This window comes from Desmodus rotundus, chromosome 1, assembly GCF_022682495.2.
Source record: "Desmodus rotundus isolate HL8 chromosome 1, HLdesRot8A.1, whole genome shotgun sequence".
Classification (NCBI taxonomy): Eukaryota; Metazoa; Chordata; class Mammalia; order Chiroptera; family Phyllostomidae; genus Desmodus; species Desmodus rotundus.
Window position 1 is genome coordinate 19,675,482 of NC_071387.1, and position 19,310 is coordinate 19,694,791.

The 19,310-nt window shown below is 42.0% G+C and overlaps 1 protein-coding gene across 1 annotated transcript in view; it reads left to right on the forward strand.

The window, feature by feature from the left end:
- The first annotated feature begins 376 nt into the window (after positions 1 to 376).
- LPAR1 (lysophosphatidic acid receptor 1) overlaps positions 377 to 19,310 on the forward strand; it is a 130,065-nt gene continuing 111,131 nt past the window's right edge. Inside the window, exon 1 of the mRNA XM_024560077.3 lies at positions 377 to 633. The gene's annotated coding sequence lies outside the window, so the exon portion shown is untranslated. The remainder of the gene's footprint in view (positions 634 to 19,310) is intronic.

Here is a 19,310-nt window from a genome sequence, read left to right on the forward strand (position 1 = left end):
CGGCTGGCCAGAGCCGGAGCAGTTGGGGCCCAGCAGCGTTTGACGCTCTGGGAGTTGTGACTCCCCTGTCCCCCCTGCAGAGCGCTGCCTGGATCTTGGGCAGCCTGGAATCCGTCCCCTCGGAGCCCTCTGTGGCCTCCCAGCATTGCGCAGGACCCCGGCAGGGTGGGCGCAGGGGGTGGCCCCGCTCCTGGCGACAGCCGAAGGGCGGGCAGAGAGCCAGTTCGGCTGGTCGTGGGAGGGGGGCCACGGGGACTGACTGCGAAGCCAGAGGCCAGCCCCCGGGCGGTGGGAACCGGACTCCAGGAGGTGGCAGCGAGCGCAGGTAAAGGGGAGGGCGCCCTATGGGCTCGGAGCCAGTGCCGGTGGAGTTGCCTCCGACTGCAAACGGCGGGTTAGGATCGCTCTGTCTGGCGGCAGGCGGGCTTTGTGGTTGTGCGTGCGAGTGTGTGGGTGTGCTCGCGCGTGCGCTCGCCCGTGTCGGGTGTGGGTGGGTGTGCGTTGTGCGTTCCTGTGAGCTGGCCTGCAGGAGGCGAGGCTGTCCTGGCCTTCCCTAACCAACCAGTTGACCGAGCCCCGGGAGGGAAGTTGCTGCAGACGCCTGGGCCGCCGGCCCTCCTGTACCCCGGCCAGGTTAGTGCGTCCAGGGGCACGCCCAAGTGACACGTAGGTGGCCTTAGGTTACCTGGGACCGGGTGGGGGCGCGGGAAGGCTTGCCGGGGGTGTTGAAGATCCCCCCCAAAGCCGCGTCTGGGTGGATGTGAACCTCAGGGTATCCCCGCACCCCGCAGCTCAGATCTCCCGTACCACTTGCTTCTTACCGACGACTCAGTAGTCTGTCCCGGGCTGAGGACTTTAAACTTAAGTATCTGTCCAGCCGCTTAACAAACACGCTTAGCAAGTAACTGGAAAATCTAAGGCAAGGGAGGGACCTGGCTTTGAGTTGGTGGTTTTGAAATCAACGGGCTCGTTTGGTTTGTGTAGGACTAGCTTGTGTTGAATGGGTTTCAAATTTATTGTTGTTTTTCTTCGCTGCCATTCGGCCTTTTGATGTGTAAGAATGACGGCATCCAGAACTCGTTGCCTTCAGTCTGGGGCCCGAGACTGTTGTTTTCTGCTGCTACTTCTGCTCTTCTTTCTTTTCCTTTTTGTTGCAATCCACGTCCCCCCCCCCCCATAAATGTGGGTTTCCAGCGAGCGTTCGCTTGTTAAAATTTCACTATGAATACGTTGTATCCCATTGAAATAGCTACATGTTTGCAAAAGTGCATATTGAAAACACGTAACTGCAGTTATTAGAGCAAAATCCTCTATTCCTCCAGGCTCTAACAGTCCGTGGTTTTCATCTACTTGAATTAGTGTCGCTTGCCCGGTGGAAGCGTAACTGTGAAGTGAGAGGTCTGTGATTCAGAGCCTGAAGTTCTGGTGAAATGGAGACCCTGCACTGGAAATATTGATGAGTTCTTGGAAGGAGATAGTGTCTTGTCAAATGGAAGAGTAAGCCCCAATGAAAAAGGGTGTATACTGGAGTTACGGTTGTTTGGATCGAACTAAATTCCATTACTTACTTGCTCGCTAGCTCTCACTGTGCTGGCGAGTTGTCTCAGCTGTTTCTCCAAACCCGGGTAGCAGTGAGCATATTGTTACCAACATCCAGCGTGATAAAGCATGTTACGGCTGAACCTTTGTCGATACCATTTAATTCTAAGATAAAGAAGCCAAATAGCAGGAGAAGTAGTAGTGTGTGGCGGGAAGGCGAGGACTGAGGGGCCGGGCAGGAGGACTAGACAGTCATAATTCAAGCCAGCACGCACGCCGCGTCCCCTAGTGGTGCGACCTCAGCGGGCCAGGTCAGCTCGTTCTCCTCCTCCTCCGTGTGCTCATCCAGAAAATGGAGGGGTAAAATGATCTTTACTGTTCCTTGCAGCTCCCCGAGTAACTAGAAACTGGTGGGTGGCTATCCGTGGTTAGAACAGTAGGAAGAGGGTAGAGGGGAAGTGTGAAGGGGTTAGACCTGGAGGGAAGTGAGAGGGCGAGAGGGCCGGGAAGGTGGAGGAAAACCAGCAGTAGGAGATGCCTGGAGGGGAAAGATCCTTGAACTGGGAGCTCATTTTTCTCTTTTTTATTTCTTCCTCCACAAGGGCATCAGTAGTACTGCTTCCCCATCAATCTTCCACTACTCTTATTTAAAATGTGTGAACCTGCTTAGCTTTAAAATCAAAGTGATCCTTAAAGCTGACCTATGCTCCTTCTAATCTGCGGTATTGTCTCTCGGCAGCGGCCCAGGGCTGTGGGCACTCGGGCTGGATTTCAGAACGATGGGAAAAATAACAGAGGTGGGGATGTAAGTGGCAGCTCTTTCAGCAACTTGCCTTTTAAAACTTCTGTTTTCATTTGCAGTTAATATCTTCCAAAGAGTCATTTGATTAAAAAAATTATACCATGGTATCTTCAAGGTTTTACTGAAGCTGTTCTGTTACACTACTGCAAAGTTCAAAGAAAGTAAAATCCTCACTTGCTAAGTCTTTTTGATACATAATGACATTCAGTCTGATGGTGACTGTTACCGCCAGAAACCTTATTTCAAATGCTTTGTAGGGAAAGTTGCAATCTGGGAAGAATACACCGTCATTTTTACTGGGAAGCTCCAAGTGTTCAGGAAATCACAAGAGTTTTGAAATTTAGTTTGAGGTCATGATTTGAATGTTGATGCTTAATGTGTAGCCTTTCTTTAATTTTCTGGTACCGATACACCTATGCACTTGAGGAACATGATTTATTTTAAAAGTGAAGTGTGATGTGATACAAACTTGAGCATAAGCTCTTGGTTTAAAGTCTGCTCTGGCCTCTCTGACTCGGCATCACACTCCTGTTTGTTTTCTCCTTTTTACGTATGTTACCTACAGAGTCCTTGTCGTGTTATTAGTTAACTGTTTCACGGAGAACCATTATGGATGTCTTAGAGTTGAGCTGCAAGGAGGAAATTTTAATTCAGTAAGCAATGACTGAATTCCTCCTCTAGAGGAGATATGAGAATGAGAAAAAGGAGGCTCTAGAAAGGGCTGCAGTGCCGGGAAAGGATGTAGCTAACTTCAGTACAGCAGCTGGATTGCGTAGCAGGGTGGTGGCTGTAGCACCCAAGAACCTTGGCAAGCCACGGAATGGAAAACTAAATTCTGACTTTTCGGAAGGCTTCTGAAAGGGACTTGAAGGATGAAAATGATGCATCTTTTAAAAGATGAATGTTGGGGGTGAAGATGTGGCTAGAGCCCAGAGTAATGAGGGCTGGAAAGATATAAGGTGGGTACATTATGGGGGGCCTTGGGTGTTATTTTAAGGAGTTGTGCTATGCAGGGGTGGGGAAGGGAAAGTAGTATTTAACCCCAAGATAGAGGAAGACACTGAGCAACACATATTGGGGCATTGTGAGAGGTGAAATGAGTAAGAGGTGATTGGGCTTTTCTTCTATTAAATTCCATTGTAACCCATGGCTAGTGAGTTCTATCTAGGGCACTGCCGCTGGCTTATCCTGATTGTATAGAAGTTGCAGAATAAATGGATGTGTGGTTTCTCCCCTCCTCAATTGATAGTGATTTTTCTACTTTTGAGAAATTTAATTTAGTAAACATTAATTATGCTACTGTGTTATGTCTGGACCTTTGGAGTACGTGGATTAAAATCACTCTCCAGGCACAGAGCTGACCAAGAAGGCATTTTATTTTGTTTTGTTTTGTTTAGGGAAGGGCCTGCTGGTTAATGTTAATTTAAACATGACTCCACTGGCAACCAGCATTCTTGACCCTGTTTATGTTATACATAGTATTTAAACCACAATGGTTGAATATTTGTAGCACAGAAGAGAAAGAATTATTATTAGTTTGGAATTGGGGTTAATGCCTTTGTAAAGGGTAGGGGTGTGGATGGAGGGGAGAAGGTGGAGGGAGAGTAGCACCCTGAATACTGCAGTGAGGGCTGACCCAACTCTGAAAATCCTTTATTAAGTTCAACCTCCAATAGAAGTAGCCTGCTCAGTACTGGAGACTAATACTCCTTAAACAACATTCCTTTTGGTCATCTGCTCCCCCACCCCCAAATCTCTAGAGCTAAGGTGTCTAGCTTATTATCTCTTATTTAGGAAGACTGCTTGTGGGATCCATCTGGGAGAGGTGCTTAGCAGCTCTGTAGGTTTCCTTTCACACCCCAATACCTCTGTCATGGGTAGAAATGGATGGCTTGTCAACTGCATGTTCAAGGTGGAGTTCATTTGAGTAAGTGTTCTAATTGCCCTTGAATCTGGAGATGCTGGGTTACCAAGGACATAGATAATTAAAGAAGATAGGTCAACTGCTTTTCACTATTATCTGAATACAATTTGAATGAATGATCTTCCCAGCAGTTTGCATAATCTCTGCTAGAGAACTTGGGTTTGGTTGGTTTGCTCATTTAATTAGGTTAAGTGAAGGACCCCAAAGTTAGGATACTGTGTTTATTAGAAGGATACACTTTTTTGGGGGGGGGAGGGGGGAAGGCATGAAGGGATTTTATTTAAACTCCTTGGCATTTTTTCCCAGCAGATTATTATGATTTCAAAGTAGCATTGTTTTTGTTGTTATTAATGATTTATGGGGACGGGCCAAAGAAAATCATTTTAATACTTCAATGTTAGCTCCTGTCACCTGATCCATGGTATAGAAACTTTACCCTTGAAGTTTATGTAAAAGTCAAATTTCTTTCAGAAATGAAAGAGGACTATTTTACTGTATGCATGGATTTAGGTTGTAATTTATTTTGTTTTTGTGGTACTGTTTTTAAAAAGTGGTATAATGATAGGACAGCCTCTTAACTTGAGTCCAGTGCTAACACAAGTATGTATAACACAAGAATGAGGTAGATCAGGCTGTGTTTGTTGTAGTTAATATGGAGATAAGGGAAAATGATTTCAAAACCAGCCTCTTTCACTAAAAGAGGAAAAGAAAGTTTAACAGCATCTGATCATGAATCTCTGGAGTGGGATTGCCAGGGTTGAAACTGTAACATGAAGGGAATTTTGGTCATTATGGCCATCAAGTGTGCCTATGCTTCTTTTTTATTTTAAATTATATTTTATTGATTATATCATTACAGTTGTCCCAGTTTTTCCCCCTTTGCTCCCCTCCACTCAGCACCCCTACTCCCTCAGGCAGTCCCCACACCATTGTTCATGTCCATGGGTCGTGTGTGTAAGTTCTTTGGCTCCTCCATTTCCTACACTGTACTTTACATCCCCATGGCTGTTCTGTAACTCCCTATTTGTACTTCTTAATCCCTCACCTTTTCACCCCTCCTTCCTAATTCCCTACACCCCCATCCCATCTGGCAACCATCAAAACACTCTCTGTATCCATGATTCTGTCTCTGTTCTTCTTGTTGGCTTAGTTTGTTTTTTATATTCAATTGGTGATAGATATGTGTTTGTTGTCATTTAATTTTTCATAGTTTTGATCTTCTTTTTCTTAAATAAGTCCCTTCGACTTTTCATGTAATAATGACTTGGTGATGATGAACTCCTTTAGCTTTACCTTGTCTGGGAAACTTTTTATCTGCCCTTTGATTCTAAATGATAGCTTTGCTGGGTAGAGCAAACCTGGCTGTAGGTCCCTTGCTTTTCATGGCTTTGAATATTTCTTGCCAATCCCTTCTAGCTGCAAAGTTTCTTTTGAAAAATCAGTTGACAGTCTTATGGGAACTCCCCTGTGGGTAACTAACTTCTTTTTTTCTTGCTGCTTTTAAGATTCTCTCTTTATCTTTAACCTTTGGTATTTTAATTGTGATGTGTCTTGGAGTGGGCCTCTGTGTTCCCATCTTGTTTGGGACTCTTGTGCTCCCTGGACTTGCATATTTGTTTCCTTCACTAAATTAGGGAAGTTTTCTTTCATTATTTTTTCAAGTAGATTTCCAATTTCTTACTCTTTCTCTTCTTCTACTGGCATTCCTATGATGTGAATGTTGGAAAGCTTGAAGTTGTCCCAGAGGCTACTTACATTATCTTCGTTTTTTGTTTTTTGTTTTGATCCTTTTTTCTTCTTGTTCTGATTGGTTGTTTTTTTGCTTCCTTATGTTCCAAATCATTGATTTGATTCTTGGCTTCATCCACTCTACTGTTTTTTTCCTGTAAATTGTTCATTATTTCAATTAGTGTATCCTTCATTTCTGACTGGATCTTTTTTATTCTGTTGAGGTCCTCACTAAGTTCCTTGAGCATCCTTATAACCAGTGTTTTGAACTCTGCATCTGATAGATTGCTTATCTCCATTTTGCTTAGTTCTTTTTATGGAGTTTTGATCTGTTCTTTCATTTGGGCCATGTCTCTGTGTCCTTGTTTTCACAGCCTCCCTGTGTTTGTGTCTATGTATTAGGTAGAGCTGCTTTGACTCTGTGTTTTTGTAGTGTGGCCTAATGTAGTAGGTGTCCTATAGGGTCCAGAGGCACAGACTCTCCTATCACTCAAGCTGGATACTTGAGGTGCTCCCTTCCTGTGGGCTGAGTACACCCTCCTCTTGTAGTTGGGCCTTGGTTGCTGCTAGCAAGTCAATGGGAGGGATTTACCCAGGGCAGTCAGTTGCAAGGACTGGTTTTGAACACTGACTACCAACTTCCACCCTCTGTGGATGATCAGCTGTGCAGGGGCAGGGTGGTGGTGTCCAATGTGGTCTGTAGCTGTCTACTAGGTGCATAGGTTCTGGGGTATGCTGGGTGGTGCAGGCCAAGGCCAGCTCCCACTTGTGTTCTGCTCATGGACACCCTGCATGAGCTATAAAGCAATCTGAGATGACTGCTACTAGTGTCAGGCTTGGAGATTCCAAGGAGAAGTCAAGCTGTGAATACAGGCTGGCTGTTGCTAGTGCTGGGCCTGCAGCCATTAAGCAAGAGGTGAGGGTCCTGAGGGGTTACTGAGGCCTGCTGTTGCTTGATAGGATTTAGGAAGTTGTGAATCCTGTGCCAAGACCAGCCATTCATATGGAAAAGTCAGTTAATGGTTTGGGTGGGGCTGTTAGTTGGGTGGGACAGAGCCTCAGGGGATCTCCAGGGTGTTAGCCAGGTTGATGGAGTCTCAGATGTGGCACCCAGCTGCCAGCTCTGTTGCTGTATTGGGGGAGGGCTCAGAAAAGGGACAATGGCCTCTGCCCACCTTTCTGTCTGGGAGAAAGCTGTCCCTCAGGTCTTGCCTCGATGCCAGACACTTCGGTTCCTCCCCATATGCCACTGGTACCTTTCAAGCTGCTACCCCAATGCAGGAGTTCAGAGGGAGTGAGTCTTGGTAAATCCATGTGTGGGTTCTTTAAGGGGACTACTTGAGACTCTAGAAGTTTCTTCCACTGACTCAATCCCTGCTGGGTTTTGCAGCCAGAAGTTATGGGGACTTATCTTCCTGGCACCGGAACTCTGGGCTGGGGGGACCTGGTGTGGGGCTGGGACTCCTTGCTCCTGAGATATTCCCTCCAAATTTTCGTCCATGGGCTGATGTGGGACCAACCCATTCTGCCTCTCTGCCCCTTCTATCAGTCTGAATGGATGTGATTTTTTTAATCCCATAGTTGTCAGACTTCCATTAAACTCGATTTCTGACAGGTCTGAGTGATGGTACTATATTTTAGTTGTAATTTTGATGTAGTTGTGTAAGGAGGTGAGAGCCATGTTTACCTATACCGCCATCTTGACTGGAAGTCCACCTATGCTTCTTAAAGTTTAGGATTTACTATACAGAGACTACTGCTGTGAATGATTTCATTCTTTTTCTTTTTTTTAAAGCAAGTTTCCCCTTATACATTTTCTTAAATTTCAGAACAATGGACTGGGTTTGATTTAATGTAAGTCTGTTATACTCAATTTTCTTTCTCTCTGTTTGTCCTTGACCAACGCCTAAACTGCCTTCTTTCTGAAATCCTTCCCCAACAGAAGGATATTCCTGGCTCCTTGAGAGGAGAAATGATTCAGGAGCAGAGGAAATAAGTTGTTTTCAACCCTAGCAGCACATAGTTGACTGCCTATTATATACCAACCATTGTGCTGGGTGCTAAGGGCAAGGAGTGGGGGGTGAATGAGGCAGGATTCCTATCCTCCATGAGGAGCTTACGAACATATTAACAGATGATTGCAATTCACTGTGACAAGCATGATGTAACCAAGCATGGGGCACCTTACCCTCAGGGGCTTAGGGTGGGTGTAGGATGGAAGGTGAGGTTGGGGGTGTTTCAGGAAAGGCTAGGATCTGGAACGACCAGAGGAGATAAATCAAGAAACCTAGAAGAGGAAAAAGGGATCACAGTAGAGGGAATCCAGAGGCATTTTATTTCTGATTTTGCAATTGTTGGGTAAGTCTAAGGTCCTCCCTTTTTACATCTGTAAAGAAGGAATGAGAACTGATATTATCTGCTTGCCAAATCTAGTTTTTGTTTACTTGTTTCTTAATTTAATCTTTTACTTGTTCATTTACCCATTCCGTAGTGAATAGGTATTTGTTGCACACCTACCATGACTGAGGAACAGTAGAAAACAAGGCCTGTAAGGTCCCTTCTCTCAGGGAGCTTGCTTTCTGTCATATCATGTTAATAGAAGTTCTTTTGAAATCCCCTCAAATATGGAATGTGTTTGTGAGCTATTCTTCAACTTTAGGAATGTTTTCTTCAAAGTAGTCTCAGTATTTTCGGGTCAGTTAGCTTTTCCTTCTTAAATAAGAGAAGAAGAAGGAGACAGAACCTCGTGTTCTTTTCTTTTTTTATAAACTCGAAATGTTCTGCCCAGATTTACATGGTAGTTGTCAGGTCTAGGGACAGACATAGCTGTTTTTTATCTGTAATGCTGGCTTTCTTTTCTTCCTTCTTCCTCCCTCCCTCCTTTCCCATTTCCTTCCTTCCTTCCTTCCTTCCTTCCTTCCTTCCTTCCTTCCTTCCTTCCTCCCTTCTCCTCACTCAAGGACACTTTTTCATTGCTTTTAGAGAGAGAGGAAGGGAGAGGGGGAAACATCACTGTGAGAGAGAAGCATTGATTGGTTGCCTCCCGAACACAGCCAGATCTGGACCAGGGATCAGGGATTGAACTCACAACTTAGGTATGTGCCCTGGCCAGAACTGATCCCAAACCCACAACCTTTCGTTTATGGAATGATACTCCAACCAACTGAGTCACCCAACCAGGGCTGGCTTTCTTTTTTAAAAAAATATATTAGTAACAGATAGAAAATTGTATTGACATTCCATATTATTTTGTATTTCAGGTGTACAGCACAGAGGTTAGATAATCACATAATTTACAAAGTGATCCCCTCAATATTTCAAGTACACACCTGGCACCATACGTAGTTGTTAGAGTATAAAATGTTGGCTTTCATCTCATTTGGGATATTTTAAATTTTGACCCAACTAGTGTTTGTATTTCTGTATTCACTCTGTGACTTGCTTCCTAGAATAATCCAAATCTACTGTTCGTGGGAAGTCAGACCTCTTTTGAGGTCACGTTATCATAATACTTTGCTTTGTTAATATGTTTTACTTATCTTGTTTGAGTCACTCAGGGATATGAAAATAGAAGAAAGTGTTCCAACCAGAAGAAGCAGCTGTATTCATTTACAAAAGATGTTTTTGTAATGATTAAAAAATATAGACACGTCGAAGTAATAATCTCCCTCTGCCACTTCAACCCTGCCTGATGTAACCCCTTTGTCGTCGGTTTGTTACGTAGCCTTCCATACTCGTCCTTTTGCTTAGAGAGACCTACAAAATGTGTGTGTTTGTGTATGTTTGCATGTGCGTGGGATGGGTGTGGCCCTGTTTATGTATATGTATACCCATATGGACGTTTTCATGCATGTGTGTACGTGCCTGCACTTCCTCCGGCCCCGATTCTCTTTGGTTTCAGAGAGGCTGTAGTTGAGGCTGCCACCATGAGTCAGAACTTTCAAGTCCAGAGAGCCTGCGTGGCTCCTCTTTAATCGGGGCAGCATGGTATTACTCAATTAAGAGTTCTTCTCTGAGAGATACCAACGTCTGGCTGTTATGAACAGGGAACAAGAAAACTATTTCCAGCTGCATGACCACCGAGACAACAAATTTCACTGCAGAGAATGTTGTTTCCACAAGGACTCTGCTTCATCTGGAGCTCAGGCAGGGGAGGAGGGGTGTTTCCGAGCACGTATTTGGCATCTCTGAACCTTTTGTTGGGTGGCAAACAAGGCAACTGTGGAAGGCCTATCAGCCACTTCCAGAGCAGAGCAGAGCAGATAGGTGGAGTTACTCATTATAGGCAGGTCTCATTGGGGGAGTATGAGAGGACCTCCCTTAGGAGGTGGCAATCAGCAGAGGATGGGGCTGGAGTGTTCTTACTCAGGGAGAAACAGAGTTGCCTTTTGTTAAGAGGGTTGCTTTGCCATCTTGGATTACAATTTGTTGGGAAAAGGATTATCGTCATGTCAAGAAAACGAGGCATTCATCCTGTACCAGCATTTATTGTAGTGTCACAGGGCTTGCTTTACTTTCTGAGTAGACACAGAGACCTAAAGGTTCAAAGGCTGGGGCAGGATGACTGACTTTTCCAAGTTCACTAGTCACTTTGTATGAGACCCTATCAATTCAATTTGATGCAGCTGAAATCTTTGCATGCTTCTATGGTTAAGTCCCTATGCTTCGCTGAGGACACTAAAATAAAAAAATATAGAAGAGAAACATCCACCAAGAAAGTATGGCCCCTGCTGCCACGTAGTTCATAAACTTGGAGAGCCATGAATACAAATGCCCAAAATCAGACAGACACAGATAAATGCTGTAAACAGAAATTTAAGCCCAAAGTCATCTGAGTGTCTGAGACAAAGAGAGTAACTGCTTTGGAGCAAAGCTTTGCAGCAAGAGTCTGTCCTCCATGGATAAGCTGGCTGCAAACTCACTCCACAGAGAAGAGTAATAATTAAGGGAGGCCCAGGTGCTGTGTGAGTGACAGGTTATGGTTTGCAGCAGAGTGGTGGCATGCTTTGTGTCAATCCTGAAGGGCCACTAGAAGGGTGCTGAAAGCAGTTAGGGACAAAAAAAGGGCGTGCTGATGCCATTCGCAGAGAGGAGGGACATGAGAGTATGAGGATTGTTCCAGAGAGGCCTGGAGGCAGAGGTTTTCGGCTTGGAAGCTCAGCTGAGAAGTCAGACCTTGGCAGCGCTCAGGATGAATTGTTCTATGTCAAAGTAAATACGGTCACGTGCCACTTAACAGTGGGAATATGTCCTGAGGAATGCATCGTTAGGTGATTTCATCCTTGAGGCAACGTCATAGAGTGCACTCCCACAAACCGAGGTGGTATAGCCTACCACACAGCTAGGCTGTATGGTACAGCCTATTGCCCCTAGGATAGAAACCTGTATAGCATGTTACTGTACTCAATACTGTAGTCAATTATAACACAGTGGTAAGTATTTGTGCATCTAAACATAGAAAAGGTACAGTAAAAATGTGATATAAAATATTAAAAAATGGTACACCAATATAGGGACTTAACACGTATGGATGGAGCTTGCAGTACCGGAAGTTGCTCTGGGTGAGTGAGTGAGTGAGTGGTGAGTGAGTGTGAAGGCCTAGATCATTACTGCATGCTACTGTAGGCTTTATAAACACTGTACACTCAGGCTACACTAAATTTATAAACCAACATGACAGTCAATCAAGTGCTAGAAAAAATGATGCAATCAAGAGACATCAGTAAGCATCAAGAGACATCAGTAAGCTTGCTGGCCTCAAATATTCGGCGTATTTGGCATATTGTTTTACAGCAAACTTCTTTTTCATACATGGAAAGAGTACTCTCTAAAACAACAAGTATAGTGTAGTAAATACATAAACCCGTAACAGTCGCTTATTATCATTATCGAGTATTACGTACCGTACGTAATTGTACGTGCCACACTTTTGCACCACTGGCAGGGCAGTGTGTTTGCACCGGCATCACCACAAATGTGAGTAGCATGTTGCGCTGCGACGTTACATCGACTATGATGTCAGTAGGCAATAGGGATTTTTCAGCTCCATTATAATCTTACGGGACAGCTGCTGTATACGCGGTCCATTGTTGATGGTAGCCTCTTTGTGCTGGGCGTGACTGCACCAGTGAAATGTCTGTGACAAGCTGCAGAGAACTTTTTGAGTGGGAAGAGTGCTGATACCTGGTGTTTTAAAAATTATTTTTGTCCCCCCCAAGCTCTGTTGATGTATAATTGACAAATACAATTATATTTAAAATGTACAACATGATGAATTTGATATGTGTATGCATTGTGAAAGGACTCGCCCCATTGAAAAAGTTGATGTTTTAAGAAGGACAAGAATATGCATTTTGAGGCTTTAAGTTATTTTTCCTTCTCAGATGATTAAAATCGTTTCATAGGTTATTAGACAGGCATTGAGCATCCACTAAGGCTTCTCTCGGTGAGGTGGTTCTGGGGTGATAAAAAAGGAGCTGGAGTTTCACCTTGACGTTTCTTTGGTGTAAATAAAGGCCCTTGAACCAATCTATTCCAGCAAAGAAGAAAAATCCTGAAAGTAATCGGAAGACGTGGCGATTTGGGGGCCGAGAGGAATTGCAGATATAGTTTTAATTTACTGCGGTATAACAGCAGTGAGTGTTGTATTACCGTCACTACTGTTCTCAAAGAGAAGCCGAAAAACTTATCAGAATAACTTTGGAAATCCCAGCAGCCTAAAGACCAGACTTGGAGACATGCCAACAGGTTTGTCACGGGGGTTTATAAAATCTGGTCAAGTAAATTTAAGCTTTAATTGCTGAATTTAAGATTAAAAGTAAGATATAGTATAACTTTTTCCTTTACGTGGTTAAAAAAAAAACTTTTCCAATTAAAAATGTATTTCCATTTCAGACAGTTATATTGGCGTGCCTTTTTTGCATGTAAGACAGAACAAAGCCGAATGTGTTCTTATTCTTTTTCCTTCTGGGCTACTATAATTCTTTAAAAAGTTATATGCATTTCCACTTGGTGGTGAAACAGTCCATGCCGGTAAGGAATTGGGAAAGTGCAGGAGGCCCATCCATTGTTCCACCACTGAAGAACACTCCCTTATTCCATTTGGGGATAATTTCTTCCAGTGTAAAACATGTTTGATTTTCTCAAATATTTAACAGCATTCTGCTTTGTATCATAGGTACACGTGCCATTAAAATCTATTTCATTTTTTAATTTCCAATGACTACTGAAGTGTCACAATAGTTAATGTGGATTATATTTAATGAATCATTTCCTATTCTCCGTTTGCTTCTTTTCTGTCTCTTTATGGGTTTGTGCTTCTCTGCATCTCTTTAGGTGCTGGTATTGCCAGAGCCCTGTCCATACTCTAAACAATCTCCATGTATGAACGTCCCTACAAAGTAGTCTGTGGTTTCCAGACCCTTGCCATCCACTGCTCCCTCTGCCTGGAGTGCTCCCAGGCATAGTCATGCCTGCTGTCACATCGTTTCCACGTCTCAACCCAAATGCCATCTTCTGGGGAGGCCTTCTCTGCTTATTGCATTCAAGATTGTATGACTCTTTGCATGTATCAAATTTTCCTATATATTTTCCTCCATCATATTTATCTTCTTAGATGAGGGAAAGCATTGATTTTTAAAAATTTCTGTTTAATTCACTGCTGTTTTCCTAGTGCAAGTTACTTGTACATAGTAACACTCCACGTGCGTTGAGTAAAATATTTGTTTGAACTGAAAATTTTTAATACAAATTAATATATGTACCTTCTACAGAGCATATTATAGTAAATATTGTAAGATGGTTCTGACTGCATGAGATTTACCATCTAGTGAAGGAGACCGTCTCTGAACGAGTAACTGCAAGTGTGGGTGGAACTAGGGAGACAGCAGGCAGTCCTGGGGGAGTATAACGGGGAGATAAACATTGGGAGGGGTGAAGGAAGTTTCTCTGAGAAAGTAGCATTTATACCGAGGCTTGAAAGATGAATTAATTAAGTGAAATTGGGAGGTGAGGATGGAAGAGGAAGGAGACATTGATATAGAAAAGGAAGATATGATTGAAAAAATCAAGAAAATAAACAAAAGTCTGATTCTCACTTCTTGAGTTGAAATTAGGTCATTTGTTTTAGAGGATGGAATTACGTAAGGGTAGAAATCAATCAGCTTTCTTGGCATTTTTGATGTATAGTACTTCATTTTCAATAACTTTGAAATACAATCACCAGTGTTTTCTAGTCTGTCGTTGTGGAGGAAAGAGGAATTTTTATCTGAAAGTGGCAATTTTTCTAAACTGGAACTAGCTTAAATTCTACTTTGTGCTAATACGAATCACAGTAAAAATAAAAGCAGTTCAGGGAAAGTAAACGTTCTTGTTAATATCCGACTCCTCTGGTAATAATAGTGGTTCAAGACACTTGGCTCAATATTGCCTTATATACATGTGAACTTTTGCATAAATTACTGGTTTTATTTGTCATGATAACTAAGTGAGGTTTGTATGGTTTCTGTTTCTTGTTGATTAAGGGTTTCTGTGTCCTGGTGCTTGTAAAGAACACGATTTTTCTCTAGGTGACAAATACAGTATGTTTATTAATTCAGCTACTATAATAATATCATTCACACCCTCTGTGCCCTGATTCCCCCTTGAGCTGTCACAGACTGATAATGGTCCTTTGGTCTCTCTGTACAAATGGGCTTTTGTCAATTTTTCATAGCAATTTCTGTGTGTTAACATAATATTAAATACATAACGGTTCCTGTTAGGCCGTTACTATGTATTTATTAATATAAAATAACCCTCTATGCATTTGGGACTACATTCTTCTCTTTCCTTTTTCTTCCTGATCTTAGTGTTATCCTCTTCTTTTTAGTCTTTGTCTGAAATGACGTCACTCATCCTTCTGATTTTAAACCTTTAGTGTCATTTTATTTAATATATTTTTGCCTGTAAGCAACATTCACTTAATTTTGTTTTAACATAATTCTTATAGAGAAATGTATTACTTTTACATTTATTGTTATAACCAATACATGTTTATCTTACTTCTTACCCTTAAATTTTCTCTTTGTCTAAAAAAAAAAAAAAAACACTAACTTGCCTTTTACCACCAGTTTTTAGCCACATGGCCGTTGGTAAATTACATAACGTTTCTAAGACAACAGTTCTCTATTTGTAAAAAAAACAACGCAAATGGAAAAATTTTTAATTAATTTTTTAAAACTGTCTGGCACACTGAATGTGCTAACTGCCATTTTTATCATTGCTCATGGGTTGAATGATACTTGTTGGTATTGTTGTCGGAATTGCTGGTATTTGACTGCCTTTGACCTATAAAAACGGCATTTTCATAAGGTTCAGTGTAATCTTCTTCCTGGCCTTTCTTTATTTTCTGTCTTTTTCTATGTGTTGTTCATTTCACACAGCCATAGGATTTTGAAATGGCCAAGTCTGGTGATTGCTTTTATATTTCCAAATACTTTTGTAAACCTATGTTTTCCTGGTTTCCAAAGTCAAAGAACTAAATAACTTTTAATTCCACTCCCCTGCACAACAAATTTAATATGCCTTTATTTTTCTTGCCTTCTTACCCCTTCCCAATTTTTCTTATGTATAATACATTTTTTTATATTTCACCTTATAACTTAAACTTTAAGTATAGTTTAGATTCTGTATTCTATTTTATAATAAAATCTGCTGCATTATTTTGCATATGTCTGTAATGAGTTTTGACCCTCATTAGCGATTGTGTCCATTTAGGCCCCTTGCTTTGGCTGGCTTCACAGGTGCCTGCATGTAGTTGGGGGTGTTCTCCTATTTATCTGGTCAGTTGCATCCTCTGCATTTCTGAATCAGGCTCAGGATTTTCCATACATCTAGAAGAGCACCTGTCTTGTTGAAGTTCAGGAGGTGTAATGTACATCATTCAGATCCATGTGGCCCAAGAATGTGCTTCTTACCCATCCTTTGGAGAGTGTAGTTAGTGGAAACAATGCCTTGATTTTGGCTCTTTTTCCTCCTCTCTTTCTAGTACCATTAACATTTTTTTTTCTATTGCCGTTTTGTGCACCTCCTGAGCATTTTGATGGGAAGTTTGAAGAGTCGTATTGGAACATTAGTTCATTGGCTTCCAAACTTTCCTCATCATGATCCGTAATTAGAAAGGGTCACACATACATGAATAAAACAGCTTCCTGCTTTTTCCTGCATACAGTAAACTCTGATCTTTGCCCTTTATATTTTCTATTGTACTCTGTGTGTTTTTATTTTTTTAAAAAGGGCTGGTCATGACTCAGAAGTTTTGAACACACTGATCTGGCCTTGAACTGAAGTTTGAAAAACACTGATCTAGTCTGTTGCTATTCTATGTAGAATTAGTGTCATTCGTTATTTAACGTGTCTTTGTTATGTACAGTACCAGTTCTATGCTGGTAGCTGGGAAGGGAGCCATGAATAAAGCATCATTATCATTGGAGGCATGAAGCAGGGAGTCTAGTGGGAAGGAGGGTATTGGCCAGAAGATCACTCAGGTATATACACGCAACGTGTGGTAAGTGCCATGAGGGAAGATTATAGGGCGTGTGAAAAGAGATTAAATGGGGAACCTCATCTGACTTTGGGGTGATTCAGGATTTCCCGAGGGAAGTGACATCTGATGAGGTCTGCAGAATGAGAAAGGGGTCAGTTAACTCCACTGGAGGGACGCGGTGGGGGGTTGTTCATGGGACTGTAGAGTCATGGAAGAATTGAGCAATTGGAGCGAAACAGAGTACTGGAAGTGAATGGCAGATGGAAGGCCACCCTTTTTGTTGGATAATTTGGCACTTTTTGTGATACTTATTGGGCCTTCCTGTTTGTGGCTTTTAAAGTTTTTCACTTGACAAAAGTCAGATAAGAATAGAAAGCATATTTTTGGGAGATGAGTATAGGTATGTGTTTAAGCAGTTTTTTATTAAGCAAATTTTGTCTATTGATCAATAATAATAGCATTTATCAAAGGCTTGCTCTGCATTAGAAACTGCAAAGTGCTGTGTGGATATGTAGACGTACTTTTGGTTAGATTAAAAATGTTTTTATGTAGTGTAGTTACGAAGTGTGTATAATTTGTAAAAAAGGAGAAGGCAGAAGTTAACTTTTGCTAAGTGAAGACCAGATGGTTGGGTATTTCATAGCTTCCTGGTGATTTTTTAAAAAATGGCTTGAAATTGCTGCTGCTAGGCTTTTTGTTTTTTTTTATATACTTATTTTGCCATGGTAGGATTTAAGGGTTCATTCCTCTCCCCCACTGTTTGAAGAGTTTAAAAAATATTTAAAATTGGAAATATAACAGTTATTTTAAGACCAAAATGAGTCATGAGACCAGTGTTTGAGACTGATGAGACTGTGATTCAATCAATGTGAGACTAATGAGGTCGTGAGTCAAGTGCCAGTTTTCCCGCTGCTGCCCATGGGGCCTCTGACAGTCCCAACCTTTCCCAGCCTTCAGGTCTTTGTCCTAAAATAGGTGATGGTGGAGTCAGTTTGCACAAATCATTCTCCCCATTGTATTATTCAGTGAGTCTAAGCTAAGTATTTTCAACTTTGGTCTGGCTGTTTGTTCTTCAAAGAAATGATGACCCTCTGTCATTGAGCAAGTTTAGTCTGAGAAACCCAAGCTAAACATGGGAGGACTCCAGGTGTTTGCATCCTCATGTTCATGGTTAGGTAAGGCTCAGATGGTACAAACATCTTTTATTTTTTTAACGTCTTTCCATTATACAACACCGCTAATGCTTCTCCTGGAAACGTGGAAGAGTGGGCAAAGATTAGGACTTAGCCGAGCAAACACTTAACACTTAAACATCATAGTTTGTGGTTTGCCCACACTAGAAATTAATTTTTTGGGCCTTTCAGATTCAGTAGAGATGCAAAAATCATATATGCTGGATGCTTGCTTTGGAGGACCTATGTAGTGGCTAAGTCATTATAGGTAATCCAAATTTGTGAAAACCCACTAAAGAGTGAGTGATGTTATTTCAAAGGGATTTAAAGGGCTAAGGAATCATAGGGAGGGAGCATTAAGTTTCAATGACTATTCTTAGGAATATTTGATAAGGAATGGGTTTTATGTGGAAGGGAGTGAAAGGTACTTGGCAACTCAGCTTTTCTTACCAGTGTATTCAGTCAATTCAAATATATTATTTTTTGTAACCTCAAAACTTCTAGTCTTTCAGGTTCACTTATGAACTTGATTACCCTTGTTCTTATGTTTGTAGAAAGTATATTTGAGGAAAACAGATGAGATGAATACTTTTTTATTTATGAGCTTTACCTAATTCCTCATCCATAGTGAATATTTATTCAGGAAGTCCCAGTAACTGTGGATATTTTACTTAGCATGTTTTAGTGCTGATTCATCAGCTTGTATTCCTTTATTTTCTGTTGAATATCTTCTGTTTAAGCTGATACTGTATGGAAACCTGGCCAGGGCCGCAGGCTCCTGATCTGGGACACAGCAGGGGCAGGTCGCAGTGTTTGGGATCATGCCGGGAACAGGGCCAGGCAGGTAATAGGCATAGGTATTGCTCAAGGCGAGTACTAGAAATAGGTTGGATCAGAAGGAGCCAGAGTCATGGGGTTAGGTCAGGTTCAAGGCAGACAAAACCAGGAAGAGCACAGAGTGTTCCGAGGCACTGCCTAGTGTTCTAAGGAGTGGCATTCTGGATAGCCCTAAGAGAGAAGCTGTGTGGATGAAAGGCGAAAGCTCCCTGGAGGAATCTGATTTTCAGAGTGGGGAGTATCAGTTGAACTTCTCTGTTGTTTCAAGGGAACCTCCACACTCAAGCAGGGCTTTGTCACCATGACCATGACCCTGGGAAACACAGTCCCAGCAACTCCTCAAGCATTTGGCCACCTCAAAGTGGAGGGTGGGGAATCATAAATTCTTATCTGATTCAGGCATTAGGGACCTCATTGAACACCTTCTCTAGTAGCAAGTATTAGCCCAGGTTTCATATCTAAATATATTATTCTTGCAAGAGATTTATTATAAAATGTATTTAACGCTCTATTAATTTTGGGGAAAAAATATCAACTCTGGCTAGTAGCTGTTACGACAGAGGCTAGTGGACACTTGGGTTTATTTTAATACAGGGAGAATACCCAGCATCATTTACCTACCAAAGTCCATTTCTTTTTCCTGCTTCATCCCATTTTGATGGTGGAATAACTCAGCAGGTAAAAGGGTAAAATTTTTCAGTAAACACATCTGAAAGTATTTAAGACTATTCAACTCATTCAAGAACATTTGTTTTTATGTAAAAAAAAAACTGCTTAGAATAT